This window comes from Dipodomys spectabilis, unplaced genomic scaffold (assembly GCF_019054845.1).
Source record: "Dipodomys spectabilis isolate Male_0828 unplaced genomic scaffold, ASM1905484v1 ptg000110l, whole genome shotgun sequence".
Classification (NCBI taxonomy): domain Eukaryota; kingdom Metazoa; phylum Chordata; class Mammalia; order Rodentia; family Heteromyidae; genus Dipodomys; species Dipodomys spectabilis.
Window position 1 is genome coordinate 1363126 of NW_024870787.1, and position 12890 is coordinate 1376015.

Here is a 12890-nt window from a genome sequence, read left to right on the forward strand (position 1 = left end):
ACTTAAAGATATACGATGGAATGATGATCCTGTGTAACTGTCTAGGGAACATAAAAGGAGACAAAATTTGGAGCAAAATGATACCTATTCATTACTAATCAAGGATGCAAAGTAAATGCCAAATTCCTCTTCCCAAAAACTTCCAAACTTGGGCTCAGAACATGGCTCATTGGTTGAGTGCTTGCCTTGCAGGCTTGATGCCCTGGGTTCAATTCCTCAGCCAGAAGTGTTGCTACAGCTCGAGTGGTAGAGCACTAGCCTTGAGGTGAAGAGGTGAGGGACAGGACCCAGGCCCAGAGTTCAGGCCCCATTACCCGCCAAAAAAACCCAAAAAACAAAACAAAAAAATCTTCCAAACTTATCTTTTCTCATAATTGAGGAGAGGGTGTTTTTTTAAACAGGAATTCTTATCTAGTTCAAGGTCATCAGAACTTCAGTAGAGTTTTCCTGTTGAGATATAATGCACCTAACTCTGCTGAACTTAATCATGACTAGGAAAGTATGGACATTGATGTGTTTATTACATTTTTCCTTATAAATATATAATTCTGGCAGATATTATATGTAATATATATTGTACAATATATTGTACATTATATAGTATAAAAATATATTATAATATAACATATATTATATATTAACAGACTATCTAATTTTAGAGTTAGGAACAAGCAACATATTGAAAGACAAATGCTTGAATCTCTGAGTAATTTCTCTACCACTGGACAATTCCAGGTTTCATTCTTATTACCCAAAGAGCAACATAGGCAAGTGGTGCCCATGGAGGTGGTTCTCTGGATTCTGGAAACTGTGTTCTGCACACACACACACACACACACATATATATATATATATATATATATATATATATATATATGAAATATTGTTTTATACTAGTGAATGTGTAAAACTATAGCAATAGATAATAAAGTCAACGTCTATGTGCACACACACTCAATCACTTTCAAGTATAATAATTTATTTTCACCCTGGGAAGATGGCTCAGTGGTGGATAGCATGCCTTGCATGCATGAAGCCCTGGGATTAATTCCTCAGCACCACATAAGGAAAAATAAAAAAAGCCGGAAATGGCGCAGTGGCTCAAATGGTAGAGCACTAGCCTTGAGTTGAAGAGCTGAGGGACAGCACCCAGGCGCAGGGTTCAGGCCCCATGACCGGACCTCCGCCCCAAAAAAAAGAATGTCTTTTCTATGTTCCCTATGCACCTACAGAGAAAGTACATGAGTTGCACTTGAATTGTTCTGGGAGTTCTTTATCTGGCTACTGTAGCTTCACATCCTTTATTCTCTTAGTAGCCGTATGTCATGTGTTCAACAACAATACTTGTTACAAGCAAAAGTATCTACCCTGGCATACAGAGGAACTTGGATTTCAGAAATGCCACAAATAAGTAGGAGGTACAGCAGTGGTTTTCAAAATTAAATAGATTGCATATTTATTAGCAAGTTTGTAAGAAAAATAAACTTCAGTGCAGGATGAAATACTTGAAGAAAACTACAATTGAAATTACATATAGCTAGGTGCTGGTAGCTCATGCCTGTAATCTTGGCTAATCTGGAGGCTGTTTTCTGAGAATCACAGTTCAAAGCCATCTTGAGCAGAAAAGTTGCCATGAGACACTTATCTCCAATTAATCAATCAAGACTAAAATTGATACTGTGGCTCAAAGTTTTAGAGAGATAACCTTGAGCCAAAGACCTCAGGAACAGTGCCCAGGATCCAAGTTCAAACTCTGCAATAGACAATAAATAAAAATAAAAAATAAATTACATATAATTTATTACCAACTCTGTACAAGGAAAATAGGATATGACACATGGCAAAATATGACATCAAGTTACAAAGTTCCAAAGCATTTCCCCACTCTTGAGAACTAGGAGTAATCCATATTGAAAAAATAAAAACATGAATGATTCATACTATGTGTTATACAAAAGAAATGCAATAAACATGCATTTCACAATTTAGTAACATCATATCGTACAAAGAATCTGGTTAACTGATTCATAAAAATCAATACAATGTCGATAAAACATCCAATATCTCAGGGGCCAAATTAGCAGAATACGTTCCAACTATGATGGCTGTTTTGTAAATTATCCAGCCCTCTCAATCCCACAATTGCAGAAGGATCTTCCTGAGAATGTCCAGAAACCTGTCCACTGTGAGTGCTCAATGTAGACCTGGTACCATTCTCTATTATTTAGGCATGCGATAGACTGAATATCTGATAACTTAATGACATTGTAGTTCTCAGAAAAAAGGGAAATTAAAGACAGTGGGAAAATCTACCAGATCCCGGAAAGATTTCTATCATTGTGCTAAAACTGTACCCTTTTACTGACACTTGAACAAACTGCAGCAATAGTCACTCCAACAACATGTCCAAAAAATAGCTTTCCAAATATTGAGCCACAGTGCCGCTTCCAGTTTTCTGGTGTTTAATTGGAGGAAAGAGTGTCACAGATTTCCTGCAAGGGCTAGCTTTGAACTAACATCTTCAGATCTCAGCTCTTGCATAGCCAGGATTACCGGCATGAACCACTGGCTCCCAGCTAAGATGTTACTTATTTTAAGTTCTATGATTTAGTTGAGGGAGTAGCATGAGTGTATAGAAAGGAAACTTTCAAGTCATCTCCCTAAATAATTTCAAAGTTTCATTTTCATAATATTTATTGCAGTGATTAATAACAGAAGCTCCCAAAGTAACAGAATGATCCTTCATTATCTCCTTCCCATAGGTATTATTGGAAGATGAATGAAATCTAAGTATAAGGCAATATGTACTTGAAACTATAAAAAATATGTTGATGACACATAAAGAGCCACATTACACCGCTTCTTTTCATTTCATAAAGAAAAGAATGTCATACAAGTATATTTATTGGCAGGCTTTTTCATCTGAAAAAAATATCATAAAAAAGCTGAAGGGGATCAGCAAGCATTTACATGTGATATAGCATTGGAGACTATAAGACATGAAATGATTCATTAAATGATTATCTAGGAAAGGTATCAGTTTACTAAATTTATTCATTGTAAATTTTATTTTATTTACATGGCACTTAATATATAAATACATACAAGTGTGAAGATATATATATATATATGCATATACATATATATATATATACATATACATATATATGCATATATATATCAGCAATATCTGTCCAGTGAACTGCATGGTTAGGTAATTTCTTCATGTCAAGTTCATCAAAGGGATGGACTTCTATAAACCTTAAAAACCCTGCAACACCACTTCACATGCAAACTTAAGTGTTCACAATTGTAAGCCAGACCTGTGTTTTACCAAAGCTTTGTATATCGTGTGTTATTTTTTTCATTTAGGCTTGACACAATATGTGTTTGCCCTAGAAATAAATGATGGCATTATAACTGCAATAAGTTAGTGTAAATCATTTCATTGAACACATGTTCAGTATGAGTTGTTCTTTCTTTCCTTTTCTTATTTTATCTTTAGGATATAGATTTCAGTTTTGATGTAGTGTTTGCCAGAGAAGTATTCCACCATGGGAGTCACTCCACCAATCCTTTTTGTTTAAGTAACTTTACTCATAGAGTAGCAATTTTTGCACCCAGCCCCAAAAGCAGGGACCACGATTTCATTCCAATATACCTACCTAGTAGGTTGATATGGGTGATACTTTCCTTCCTAGGCTGATTCAGAACTGTGGTCCTCTCAAATTTCTACCACTTTAGTTAATAGTGTGTGCTCCAGTTCTGCCTACCTCTAGAAGATAGGAGAGAAATAAATGATTACAGGTAATTTGAGTGAATCATTGGCTCATAGGTGATTTGATATTAAAATGTAGGATAAGTTTGAAAGTACAATCACAGTAGTCAGATATTTTGCTAAGTAAATTTTGCTTCACATTAAAAAACACCTCGACCAGAATTCAGGACTTATATTGCTGTCTGTCAACTTGTATGTGATTTGGGAAAATAAACTTAATGTCTTCCATGCGTGGTAAAGATCTTTGAATGATCTGATGTTCTGGTTCACATCTATAATCATGGTTTGCAATCAGAAATAAATAGATCTTCTTGATCCATTCATCTACTGAGGGGCATCTGGGTTGGTTCCATGTCTTAGCTATGGTAAATAATGCTGCAATAAACATAGTTGTGCTGGTAGCTTTAGTGTGGCCTTGTTTGTGATCATTTGGGTAAATGCCCAAAAGTGGGATTGCTGGGTCATTGGGGAGCTCTATGTGGAGTCTTTTGAGGAACCTCCATACTGCTTTCCAAAGTGGTTGAACAAGTTTACATTCCCACCAACAATGAAGTAAGGTTCCTTTCTGTCCACATCCCCTCCAGCATCTGTTGTTGTTAGAGTTCTTGATTTTTGCTGTTCTAACTGGAGTGAGGTGATATCTCAATGTTGTTTTGATTTGCATTTCTTTTATGGCTAGAGATGTTGAACATTTCTTCATGTGTCTATTGGCCATCCTTCTTTCTTCTTCAGAGAAGCTTCTCTTTAAGTCTTTCGCCCACTTACTTATTGGGCAGTTGTTTCTTTGAGGATTTGTTGTTGGGTGGTTTAATTTTTTGAGTTCCAAGTATATTTTAGATATGAGACCCTTGTCCGTTGTATGTGGTATATATACACAATGGAATTCTATGCCTCCATCAGAAAGAATGACATTTCCCCATTTGTTAGGAAATGGAAAGGCTTGGAAAAAATTATATTAAGTGAAGTAAGCCAGGCCCAAAGAAACATAGGTCCCATGGTTTCCCTTATTTGCAATATCTAGTATAGGTATGAGTCAAGCGGGAAAAGTCAGATAATGTGATGTTAGGAAAACGAAACCTCAAATATGTATTTTAATGTTTTTGTTTCTTTCATGCATGTGTTTCTAACGCATTTATAAGATTATTTCTTTGTTGCTTTGTATGTCCCTCCCCCACAGTGTAACCCCCGCTTTCACTATATTTGATGTCAGTATAACATGTGGAGGAGATGGGGACAAACAAGTCGTTTAAGGATTCAGGTGGACCTGTTGCAACAATGAGAAGTACAAAATGTCATGTCAAAACCAGCATTACAATGTCGGTGGGGGGGGGTGGGGGGGGGTATGATTGGGTGGGAGGGAGGGGGGAGGCTGGGAAGGGAGGTGAAGGGTAAACAAAGGAGGAGGCTGCAATGCTTGGTAAGAAATGTATGCATTATCCTGCCCATGTAATTGTAACCCCTCTGTACAGTATGTTCTCAAATAAAATAAAATAAAATTAAAAAAAAAAAAGAAATAAATAGATCACAATTTGAACATAGCCTAACCAAAAATTTAGGAAGTCTCAATCTCAACAATCTAGTGGATCATGTTGAATCATGCCATTAATCTCAACACCACAAGAGGCTAAGTCTCTGCCCAGTACCTGTGTCACTTAGGTAACTGGCTCACTTGGAAGCAGTCACCTCTCCTGATGCAGAAACTGGGCTGAGATTTAGCCAAGAGGAGGGAGGAGTCTCCCCCAACTTCCCAGGGTGGACCTCCAGAATGCAGTGAATGTGCTTGCTTTCCTCCTCCAAATGGTTTGAGATGCCATGCTGCTGAGTGCTCATTATTTGATTCCAGGGACCTGTGTTAGAGGTATAAGGTAACAGTAAATTAAATTTCACATTTGCCAATTGAGCTGCTCTTCACAGCCTGTGAGTTCAACTCACCAATTGCCCATTTTTTGAGAATTGAGAATACTGAGATAGGGGAGAGAGGGAGGGTGAGTGAAAGAGAGGAGAAATAGATAGAGGGAGAGAGAACAGAAAGAAAGGAAGGAAGGAAGGTAGGAAAGAAGAAAGAAAGAAGGATGGAAGAAAAGAGAGAGAGAGAGAGAGAGAGAGAGAGAGAGAGAGAGAGAGAGAGAGAGAGAGAAAAGAAACGAAAAGAAAGATAATGATTGAGAATGAACGGTTTGGAGTCAGGAGTTACATGGCAGAGGTGTTACCTGTATTTGGTATTAGGTCTGCCCAAGCCATGCAGACCCCATGCAGACACTTCCTCTCTTCTTGGCTAAGTTTCCATCCTTTATGTGTTACTCAGGTATCTGGCGTGCCTGGAGGCAGACACCTCCCCCTCCTGCTAAGTCACAACTTGATCAGCCTCTGGTCACACTTTCCATTTGACCAGAAGAGATCCCAGACACTGAGGTCACATCCAGTGTGGTCAGAATTTTCCCCCACCAGGCCATATGCCATCTGGTCCTTGGCCTAGATATGTCCTGGCCCAAGGTGGGTCAATCCCCTTTTTTTCACATGCCTCTACACCACATATGGCATGGGCAGCAGTTCAGTAAATTAACTACTTTACCTGTCTGAATACCATGTGGTGTTCTCTTCATTGGTTACCTAATGAAACTTACCTAATTAATATACCTTACACTGCATAGTTTCTAGTTATGAATTAATAGATATTTTTCTGACATATGTGAGATCAGTATCTTCAAAACATATGTACTAACTCATCATTTAACAGTAAAATTCTGAGTGGAGTCCTTTTTGAATTTTTTAATTTTGAAAATAATGTACAGAGAAGTTGCAATTACATTTGCAAGATAATGAGTACATCTCTTATTAAGCATTGGTGCCTCCTCCTTTGTTTCCCCTTTTCATCCCTTCCCATCTCCCACTTCCTCCTCCAAAGGTGTAAAGTTCGTTTCTTGACTTAATGTGTTGTACATCTCATTGTTGCTATGGATCCACCTGTATCCCTATTTACATAATTGTTTTTTTCCCTTCCCCTCCACAAAGATTATCAACATCTGAATTTTTAATAGCAGTCTAATTAACCTTAAAGTCTATTTTGTTTGCTTTGTTTTGTTTTGTTTTTAGCTTAAAGTAATCAAAGATTTGGTGGGATAATCTGAAAAGATCTCTGCCGTCATATTTTCTAATCACCCTGGGCTACAACCTGTGTGCTACCAGGTCAGATGATGGGACTTTGTAATAGTAGAAAGCAGATGCACATCATAAGGTCAATGGCTTCGGGATTTCTCAGATTCTTTTTTAAATGTAATTGTTACTAAGGTGTGTAGAGTGAGTTTACCATATCACAATTCATGTAATGTGTACATTTGCCTTGTAGACAATGCCATCCTTTCCTGAGCTTTCTCCCAGTTTTTATTTGTTTTGTTGTAGTTTGTTTTTGTTTTTGTGCCTAACCATCAGCTTCAACTCAGGATTGGTTGCTTCACCTGATTTTTTGTAATCAAGGCTACTCTACCTCTGGAGTCCCAGCTCCCTTTATGGCATTTTGGTTGTTAATTGGAGAGAAGAGTCACAGATTTTCTCACTCCTGCTGTCTTTGAACTGTGATCATCAGCCTCCTGAGTAGCTAGGATTATAGACCTGAGTCCCCAGTGTCAAGTTACTAACGTGTTGGTTTCATGCTTCCCTGGTTTTGTTACAATTTTCCTCGACACTTGGCACTAATACTACATATTGCCTGGCTCAAATCTGAATTGGTGGAACATGCTTGTATTTTGAGGAAGGCAGGAATAGGAAACTATCGGCCATAGGGACATATAAGCTTAACAAATCATTTGGAACTTTGCTTAAAGACAAGTAAATTTATTGCCAGTTGACTGTGTCTTGTCTTTACTGTTAATTTTGCATGGCCTGTGAATGATGTTAGACACACTCAAATGGCCATTGTCAGAAATAAGGTTTCTCATCCTATTCTAAAAACAAAACAAAAAGCCACCAAAAAATATTATGTATGAGTCCAGCAATTTCATCGAATTAGAGACCAACCTGCCCTAATTTATGAAAAAATGTCCTTTATTCAAGTGCTGCTACTTTGTCTAACAACAAGTATAATGAAATCTGTAGTAGTCTGTAGAACTGTATAACAGAACTGTAATTTTAATTTACAGGAAATTCAGACTTTAAAATGTTTATTTATTTTTTTGACAGTTGTGAGGCTTGGACTCAGGGCCTGGGCACTGTCCATGAGACTCTGTGCTCAAGTTAGTTAGCATTCTATCAATTGAGCCACAGTGTCACTTCTGTTTTTTGAGTTGGTAATTGGAGATAAGAGTCTTATGGGGACTTTTCTTCGTGGGCTGGCTTTGAACTGCTATCCTCAGATCTCAGCTCATGACTAGCTGGGATTACAGGGATGAGAGACTGGAACATGGCTTCAAATAGTCATTTTTAAAATGAACTGCTTGGTGCCTCTGGTTCACATATATAATCCTAGCTATAGTTAGGATTACAGTTATGAGAAACAAACACTAGTTAAGTGTTGTTCATGATGGTTTGTATTGCCATGCTTTAATATTGTTTGTTTCTTATACTACAATGCTCTTATTTTTATTTTCACCTAAGCGGGGGTGATAAGTGCTAGCCAGTGTTGGACTTTCTTTGGTTGAGATGGAGCCCTATGGACGATCTTTCCTAGAATTGCATGGAATTGAAATCCTCCTGTTCTGAGCTCCTCATGGGCCTGGGATGATAGAAGTATTCCATCTCGCATAGCCAGGGGTTGGGGAGCATTGCAGGTAATTCTACACTGGTCTGGAACTGATGTCCCAAATACCTACCTTCACAGGCAAAACAATGTTATATTCCATTTCACTTTGGATTGCTTATGTATATACTTAGAGAGTACAATGATAACACACTACATGTTAAATATATAAAATAATCAATATAATTAGCAGGTTTATCTCATAAAACATTCAAGCTAATGTAGTTTGGGAACCTCCTGACTCTGCTAGCTATTTGGGAATATACCATAAACACGAATACACTGACAGAAGTTGATAGAAATAGAGACAAGTTAGACTATGTGTAGTAAATATACATTTATCTATTGCTCCTCTGAAGAATATTATCATATATTCACCATGACAATAATTTTCCTGCAGTGTAGAATTTCCCATTTCATAATCTGCCATCTTCGTCTTTTTACATCTTTTTACATTATAAGTATGAATGTTTTCCTGTTTATTATTATGTTTTCAAATTATTATATGATGGAATTAAAATTTGTAGATTCTACTGAAATTATTTCATTTTGTTTGGATTTGTGATGCTAAATCATTAAGACCATGGTTTCCTGAAATTTATGCTAACAGACTATATCACTAAATTATATTCTAATTACAACTTATTATTGTATTTTTATATAGGGTTCTACTGTTGCTGTTTTATGATATAAACTGGTGTGAAGCTACACTGAAACTTGCAATCCCACTGCCACCAGTATCAGTTTTATCACCAGGTTATGGAGACTGATAAGTATAACTCTAACTAATCAGGAGTTTGAGACCTGAGATTTAGTTCAGACAGCCTGAACATGAAATTTTATGAGTATCTCCTCTCCAGTTCACTACAGAAAGTTTGGAGTGGAACTGCGGCACAATTGGTAGATCACTACAGTCACCAGAAAGATACTCAGGCTTGTCATATAGCGCCTGAATTCAAGACCTAAAACACAGATATGCACAACACACCCTCACACACATACACACACTCTCAACACACATGTACACACACAGATTCGCTGGCAATGTTGTATCTTAAATTATTATCCATAGATTGGGCAACAGCTCACTCATTTGTGAAGATTTTTTCCTGATTATTTTGAAGGAGGAGGATAGTTCATGGGACAAAGATGACAAGACTTTAGTGAGGAATTCTTTATAAATGACTAGCTTATAAAAAATACAGGAGCACAGTTCTTATATTTCAAGCTTACATTCCTTCAACTATAATACTTTTCTATAATAGTCATTGAATTATGAGAAGACAATGCAGCACCTCTTACTTCCTCCCCGTCCCCTCTGTCATAAAATATGACAAAAGTATCAAAAATACTCTTATCTTACAAGAATGTAAATCTATAAAAATGTCTGACAATATGTGCAAGGTTTATTTTTCAATAAACCTTGATTTTCCCACTTCTAAGTACTTAACTTTTTTCCACATGACAGCACACTGGGGCTTCAAGGGCAAACAAAACTAGGAAACAAAAAACTAACAAAGTCCTAGGATGTAGATGTCAAAAATAGATTCAAGAAGCACATGGCAGGCTGAGAAGGGCCCTGAGAGGCAAAATGATTTCTGCAGGATGAGAGGAATAGTGACAAATAAAGCATGGATCTGACCTAGGAAGTGTTCCTTGAGGTTGAGAGCATGCCGATTCCCAGACCTAGCAGAGGATGTTGGGATTTGACAATGTTCACATGTGTATAGAGTGATGAATGAGGGAAGATTTCAGTCTCCATTATGTCGTTGGGATGGTCTTATGTGAGCAAGCAGCTTAGATCATTGGGCTCTGAGAGATGACACTCTCTACCTCACAATGGAATAGAATATGGAACTCTGAGAGCCAGGCAACTGTAACTGACAGTCAGCTCAAGCCAGCTCAAGTGGCCCGTAGCTCAGGAACAAGAAAGATATTCCTGTGTTGTTTTCAAAGTTCAAGAGACTCAGGTCTCAGGCATGAGAGGTGTGAGTGCCTCACTCAATGGTGCAGACATTGGATCAGTGCCAAAACATGAATCCATATTCTCAGGCCTTTTTATATGAAGAAACCAAGGAAATCACAAGGAAACTCAGGCCAGTTATAACTGACAGGAAACCTATTTAATCTCATCCTAGCCCACAGTACAAGCTTCTTCTTGTGTGCTTTAATATGTGTATACTGAGAAAATATTTGCTGTGTACTTTTCAATCCCCTCTATTACTCATTTTAAAGTGTACTCCCAATTCCAGGTTCCAAAAATCCATTCTTTTCACCACCTCAGTGTGACAATGAGTCAGCCCAAATCCTGAATGTGACATATAATATAGGGAGCTTGGACTCAGGGTTGTTTGAAATGCTGGTAATGGACCTGATCCCTGCCTACCAGAATGGTGATCTTTTCTATGTTGGAAACATCCTTCACCACTACAGAGTGGGAGACAATGGAGCAGTTGTTGGATATTGTTTAAAAAGTGAGTGTTACTCTTTCAAACAAGGCTGATGAGACACCCTGGAAGATGATTGGAATACTTGGTACCTCTCTGAGACTGTTTCACTGGGGTCTGAACACAGGACCTTGTCTTGAGATAAAGAAGTTCACTCCCTGGCTAACTCCTTAGTACTGGGCTGCCAGAACATTTCATTTGCCACAGAAGTTAATGGAGCCTTAGCAGTTTGATTGCTGAGAGACTAGGATTAAAGGAATGAGCCAGTGGCACCCAACGTCCACCCTCACCTAGGAAACCACTATCTTGGAGGCCTTTGAAGGAATATAGACAGAAAAAAAGAATGCAACTTGAGCTTGAATTGGGGCCTGAGTGCTGCCCTGTTTGTAGCACTCTATAATTTGATCCCCAGGTCCAGGTCTGGCCTTTGGCTGGTTAATTGAAGTATCTTTAGAATTTTACAAATTAGACTGTGTTCAAACTGTGATCCTCAGATCTCACCCTCCTGGTTAGTAAGATTAGAGGCATGAACCATTGTGCACTTATTTGGACAGATGCATATAAGCATCCTCACAGAATTTCCTTGAAATTGTGTAGACATATCTCACTTTTTGTCTGTCATGTTTACATTACTCTATGGGACTTAACCAGTCCCATGTGTGTCCTGTTAGTTCAGTACAAGGAGAAGCACAGAGTTATTCTCCTTCTCTCCTGCCATTGGTACAGATTCTTCTGCCGAAACTGGGAGGAAGATGAACAAGATGAAAAAGAAAGTGGATGTTGGGACAAAAAGAAGTTCTGTCCTTGAAAATGGGTATCTGTGAGGTTCCTGATTCAAAGTCAACATTCTTCTTTGCACAACAGTTGTGATTTTCACCAGGAGATTGAGGCTTGGCACTTCAGTGGATAGCAGATTACACATTGTGGATGCGGTTGCTGTTTTGGACTCTCATGGATAACCAGGAGGTCTGTGTATAACAAGTCAGATTCAGTGGGGAAACAAATTTCTCCTCCTATCACGGGGAGAATTTTAGAGTATTGTATTTGAGAAATTGTGAGGATCATCCTGCTTGCAGGAGTCTCTTCCCACCTCACAACATGCATGTCCTGCCAGAAAAACGCTATAGGCTCAGGATGTGGAGGGCGGGCTCTCATTTTCCTTATCTGCCCACAGCATGATTTGTTCCATTTTTCCTATGTGGATGGACTTCTACTATGATGATATCTATGAGCACAAGTACCATGACACCATGAAAGAACTTACACAATATGTCAAGCTCAACATGCCCTCTTCAGACTTGCTCTTCTGCTCACATATTCTTCTGGAGCAGCTGGAGGAACGCATGATCCTTCAGATCAAGAAAAAGAGGAAGAAGTCCTTGTTTAGATGCCTTAGAGCTGGTGAGTACAGATGGAACCTGGGTCCCTAGGTCTGTGCCTGATTGGCCAAGAGCCCTTAGTATGCCCCAGCTTGGCAAAATGTCCTTTTATTGATATTCTTTGCCAGGTAATATCTGTTCTCCTTTTGATAGAACTTGGAAGTAATCACTAATTAGAAAGTCTCTCATCAGTGTTCAGTCAAAACTCAAGTTCTACAGCTTCCCCCATTAGATCCTCATGAAAGTTTAGTCACACCTTAACTTCTATAGTTCTAAGACTCCTGAACCTATTTCCATGCTCAGGTTTGCATCACCGTAGAACAACTCCTGCAGAACTCCAGATAAAGAACCCATCAGTGATGTCATCTATGGTGACTGATAGAGATCAGAAGCCATCACTAATCTCCAGAAAGCATATGAACATAGAGGGCTTTTTATTAATTTGTGGAAAGGCCCAAGCAAGTTTTGAGTCTTGTGGACATCTCACTGGTTCTGAACACCACATGTGATGCAGGTGCACCTGCACATACAACCAAAGAAGAAGATGATCCAGA